Below are 6,439 nucleotides of genomic sequence, written 5' to 3'. Positions count from 1 at the left end.
TTTCAAAAAAGAAAGTGTGATAGAGAATGACGTTAAAAATGTTCTCTCCAAATTGGAAGTAGATATTTTCAACATTTGATTGCAGTTTTTATTTTGTTGTAGGTTGCTAGCAAAATTAATTCAACTGTTCCACAATGCAGGTTTATTCAATAAATTTGTATGGTTAACAATACGCTGAAAGGCAGCATTGATTACGATAATATGCGCGTTATGACTTCTTGATCACAACTTTGAAATGATTTTTAGCAATATGGTTTTAGAATGTTTGATTGTACGGAAGCTTCCATGAATTGAAAATGAAAAGGCCATTTACCTAATTATTATATAAAAGTATATATTTGCATAAAGATGAACATATGTATATACATACGTACATTTAAGTACGAAAACGTAACTACTTTAATTGCTTCAATGCATATTTGCTATTTATTGATTTATGCCATAAAAAATGCATTTATATGCACACATACACTTGCATTTGTTTATATAAAAATTACGACTGTATTAAGTTTATCGCCGCATCTGTAAATGCGAGAAAAAATATTTACAGTTATATACAAGCGTGGAGCCTTTGGCATATTATAATTGTGTCGAGAAAAATGCATTTCCAGGAGATTCCAGCTCTTCACGGTATTTCACGGTAGCTTCACTTGTGCTGTAGTCTGCTGTTGTTTATATTAAAAATGTCAGAATTTCGCAAGTAAATGCACACAGCACAACCAAACGTACTTGTATTTACCCATTGTACATCTTTTTCCGTTGAATAGTTTTGAGTGTGGCCACAGCTCGTTCGTCTTGCTTCGTAGCGTGGTTACTCTTGAGAGCCATAAAATTCAGTTCGTCGAGTCAGTTTTCTTTATACGCCGTCAACCCTCACAAATATTAAGTGAATTCACGTGCATTTGTATCCATCTGATCGCTTGTCTGATTGTAGGTGGCTAGACGACAGAGCGACGTTACTTGCAGCATTCTCCACATTTCTCAAGGTGTACGATATTTCTCCAATTCATTGCGCACAGTCAGCATAGCATCAGCAGACCAAAACTTTCTTTTCTCGTTTTTTATTGAATATGTGTGTACTTATATTTTAGAGACGCAGCCTATGGTCGAACTTGGAACATTATACATTTATTTATGGAAACATTTAACTAAAATAGTTTAAAGATATTCAAAAGTTATCGTAGTAAATAAAGTGGATACATGATATTTGCTTTATCATTGTCGTATCTGTTTTTTAAAGAAGGATTCTTCGAGAGAACATGTAAAATTGAGGCTTTTACCAAAACTACTCATTCTCATTTCTATTAACATGAGAGAAAGTTTGGGTGGCGCAATAAGAGCGCTACAAAACATTATTTAGAAGAAAAACGGTTTGGGATATCAATGAAATTTATTCCTGTGAAAGTAAATTCGATGACATTTTGTATAGAACTCGATTTCTTTTGCATGGCCACCATGGGCACGCTTGAAGAAGTCCAGACACTGAGCCCAATTTTCGACGCTTTTCAAGCATAAATCGGCCGATACTGTTACAATTTTACGTTCGATATTCGTACGATGTTCACCAAACGTTGCTTGTTGGCATAGATCATATACTTGACCTATCTCCACTGGAAATAGTCTAACGGCATAAATTTGCATGACCAAGGCGGTCAATTGACTGGACCACTTATTGCGATAACACGTTCACCAAACTTGGTTTCAATAAATCGATTGTGACATTCGTTGCGCCATCCCGTTGGGAACATATATTATCCAAGCCCATATCATCCAATTAACCGGACCATAAACCGTACCAAACCGTTATTTAATTTTTCGGAATGCAATTGTGACTCATGGTGTACGTGTGGATTGCTGCCTGACCAATAACTCATATTTTGCTTATTGACGAAGCCATTCAGCCAGAAATGAGCCGCATCGCTGAAGATAATTTTTCGATGAAAATCAGGATCAGTTTCAAGTTGTTGCTCAGCCCGATTCACGAATTCACGACTACGATTATGGTGGTCAACAGCTTCAGCTTTTTGCAAAATTCGCCACAACGAAGTCACAGGGATGCCCAACGCTGCAGAACGACATATGAGAGATCGATTTGGGTCTTCCTCAATTGATGCGCTAGCGGCAGCAATATTCTCGACACTGTGGGCACTTCTTCGACTCATTGGCACAGGACCATTTTGTACTGTGCCTGTGGATTCAAAATTTTCCACTAGACGCTCAATTGTTGATCTGGCAGGACGATTATGACGACCATAAATTGGCCGTAGTGTTCTTAGAGTTCAAGTCACTGACTCCGAATTTCGGTAGTAAATTTACTGAAGAGAAATGTCAAGAGAGCGACTAAAATATGGCGTCGTTTGCTGTCCCTATCGGTCTACTTTTATAGTGCCCTATTGAAAACCTTATATTAGACCTAGCAAGCTGGATAAAATCACATTTGATGATTATACGTTATGTATGTGTATTATAATTATCATACGAGACAAACTCAGCTTCCATATCGAAAAGTAAATAAACTGTGCCCCAAATATATGTGAGCTTTTGCCTGGTTGGTATAGATAAATTCTCACACATTCATACACATAAACATATATTATAAAAAATATGTATATGTATGATGTCATATGTGTAAGTGTAATAATGCAGCAATAATTTTGCATGCAGTCGCTTTGGTGAATAATCGGTGTTTTTTTCGTTCATTGCCCACCGACCAAATAAGTGACTTTCTAATGCCATTTTACGCTTTGGCGCGTTTTAATTCCATTTCATAGTTTTCATTGCACTGACACAGAATAAGTTCATTTGCTGCTCGCTGCTTAGCTGAGCTCAGCTTTTCTATGCATCGCAATTTCCTTTGTTTGATTTTCGCTTTTAATGTTCATGCTCAGTGACTTTCCAGTGCACTGCTCGGCAGCTTGACTGCTGGGTTGTGATATTTATCTTTGAAGCTGAATTTTTGCAACTTAAGTTTGTAACTTAACTTTTGCATAAACAATTTTTCGTTTAGCGACAGAGAGCTGTGATTGTAGAAATGGATCTTGTCTCAGCTGGTATGTTGCGATTCTCTTAAGAATTGCTTAAAGCGAAAGAAGATCTTATTACATACATTTTTGTAAATATAATAACCATTTAGTTTTTAAATCATAATTCAAATTGACCTGACTTAAAAATTAGCGTTCTTAAGCTGAGAAGTCTACCGCAAACTTTGCATTAAGGCATATACTTACGGTCCACAGTACAAGGTAAGGCGATTTGTTTTATTAATATTCACAGTACGATTTGTGATGAGATCCTCTGTCAGAAGTTCTCTAGCAGCCTCTGTTTTACACCCGCACTGCAGAAGAATGCCCCACTTAATTCTCAAACACTTTAGAAAAACGAAAATCATTATACATACAAACATATGTAGTACATGAGTATATGAGGGGTAACATCGAACACATTGTAACAATACTACATACAATTACCAAGCCATATACTAATAAAAAGTTCTCTGAGGTTCGTTAAGGTACCTTACATACATACATCAATCATATGGAGTAAAGTCTTAAAGTCTTATGGGGGTTAGGTCAAGTTTTCGCCTAAGTTTGTCCATTTTAGGCACAAAGATACGCTGTCAACAGTAAAACATGTTTTCTCATTTTCATAGAGATAACAGGTTGGTCGATACATGCGGTATAGTTAACTGGAAGTTCGAAAATCGTTTTATTAGGTTTATGGGAGGTAAAGGAAGTATTGACACGATACAACCCATTCCTGATTTGAAAATATTATCCCTGAATTTCAAATGTAAAAAGTCAGCTATATGTACTGGGAACCAAATATTCGGTACCTAGGGGGATGAACAGTTTTTGTTGCAAAGTGTCTTCTGAAAGAATCAAACGAAATTTAGAATTGTGTTGCATGGCAAGGAGGCGTGGTTGCATTCTGAGCGTCCATTTCCTCACTGTGAAATAAAAATGTTATTCTTTTAACAAATTTGGTTCAAATCGGTCGAGTAGTTCCTGAGATATGTGATTTACCTAAAAGTGGCTGAAGCTACATCCATCGTCCAATTATAGGGGGGGCTACACCCAATTTTTCGAAATCTATCTTATTTTAGTACGTTTTGCTTTTTATTTCGTTTAATGACGTTTTGTGAGCGATTACGCCTATCTTCGAACTTGTCCTCACTTTTTTGCCAAGGAACTTGTAGACCAATTTGCATCAAGATATGCCATCTGACAACGTGTACTATACTTTAATATTGACTATATACATATATTAATATATTATATATATGTATAATATTCAGGGCCGTTTTCATTACGTACTGTTAACATCCATCTGTCAGTTAAGTTCTAGTTATCTTAACCAAGCCTCCTTCTTTAGGTAAAGAACCTTTTAACTGGCTCTCGCTCAAAGGCAGAATAGTTAACTGAATATTCACTTTAAAATAGAAATAAAATATTTACTGTAAAGTAAATTTATATATGTATTTTTATTAAAAAGCATTATCGCAAGACTAATACTATAAATATTGCCATAATATTCTACATTTCTCTAACCTTATTTCCAACCAAAATAACTTTAAATTTTCGCCAAATACATACATTTGATGCTCCCTTTACAATTGAAACATTTCATTTGTTGTTGCGCATGATTCTCTTTCATAAACACGCAGCTGATTTGGTTAAAGTGTCCCCATTATGCTAATGAGGTCATCACTTGCTGTTGTCAGCTTGTCATGTCATATGTACGAATGTTTTTGGTGTTGTTGCTGCTCTGTAATTCATACCGGAAAGTGGTAAAACCGCACTACAACAAATAATCGGGAGCATAATTTACATAAAGCTTAACCCTATGGTTGTGAGCGTACATATGTAAAGTGCATTATTATCCTTATGGGGTTGAGCTAAAATCTAATTTCATTTTTGTTAATCCCTTTTGAGTGCCCATGGAGTGCTCTCAGCAAATACGAGTTTTGATCTGCAGCTTTGTGCTTAAATTTGACTAGATTTATATTTTAGAAAGGACTGATAGTGCTTGAAATAAATAGAATTTGTTGTTAGTATTGAGACTGAGTCTAAGTTACGTCTGAACTGAGTGTTTGTATCTACAATCCTATATATAAGGTCCGTTTTCGTTCAAAAACTATGTTTGGAATTTTAAAAATAAAAACTATTTCTGGAATTTAGTTGTTGTTTCGGGTTCTACGTCCATACCTACCATCCAGTAATTACAGCTTACTTTCTCTAGATTTTGCATTTTATTTGTATTTTAAATGAGCCTCTGAAAATCGAAGGAATGAGTTATCAATTGGTATCACGCCACATACTTCGTTAAACGTTCAATTGTTTTGAACCTATTTTTGTTGATTGTAGAGAAGGGTTGGGTATTGAAAAAATTTATTGAGTGCTTTAATTGTTTGCTCTATTTCATATTTTTGCAGTTAGCCACAGAGGCATAGGTGCTGATGAAAAACAATTATTTGTACTTTTTGCAATGCATATTGCAACTTTCCTTTATAAATAGCAATAAAAGGCTTTTAGTGTTATGGCAAGCCCGCCAGTTATGAACGTAAGGTTAATACGAAATGTAATAAAATCAGAAAAAATAAATTATAAATATTTGTATACTTGAAAATTTAATTTTAAATTACTTTTCTTGAACTCTGTAAAGCACTTGACGCAAGAGGATAATCAAATGGCACTTCGCCTTTGGCTATCTGCTCCCTATAAAAGGTATTCAAGTTACGTGCTTAAGGCAATTCAGTATCGTGCTTTAGCCTTATTCCACGTTGCTTAATTTCCACTTTCAACAGTGTGGCGAAAGTTTTGCGCAATATTTCTATATTTCGTGTATTTTGCACTCTTCTTATTTGTTCTGTTTTTTTTTTCTTTTTATGGATTACGGATTATGGCTGCCTTGGCTCTTCCTCGTGACCTTTAGGTGGGTTGGGGTAGTTTTAAGTATCGCATATTTTTTAAATTTTTTCACTTTTATACTTTTTTTTTGTAGTCTGTCTCTGTCCATAGTGCATTCTTTTGCACAGTCATTTACCTTTTTGGCAAAAAATTTGCATACCAATGAGCGAATTCTCTTCGGATTAATTTGTCTTTGTTGGTGCATGTTTGGGTGGTTGGCGGAGTCTTTTGTTATCCATTTCATTTGTATAGCCACAAATGGATTTCGCAAAGTTTGCCGGATTTTGTTTGTTTTAGTGCAAGTGAAAATTCGTTTAAAATTTAAGCGTTTATTTTTTGAGTTTCTATAAAATTTGCATTCATATTCACACTTTGGTTTGTCTTAATTAGCGCCAGATTTATATTTTTCGCCCTTAAAAGCAGCAAAATACTGAAATTCCCTACAACTTATAACCTACCAGCGGTAGTTGGCAGCATCACTCCTATGCAATGAACCTCGAATGCAATAAATTTCCGGTGTGTTCTCTGCATTA

The sequence above is a fragment of the Bactrocera latifrons genome, unplaced genomic scaffold (genome assembly GCF_001853355.1).
Source record: "Bactrocera latifrons isolate USDA-ARS-PBARC rearing strain unplaced genomic scaffold, ASM185335v1 scaffold_79, whole genome shotgun sequence".
NCBI lineage: Eukaryota > Metazoa > Arthropoda > Insecta > Diptera > Tephritidae > Bactrocera > Bactrocera latifrons.
The sequence above is the reverse complement of the archived record's forward strand: the minus strand, read 5'-3'. Positions refer to the sequence as shown.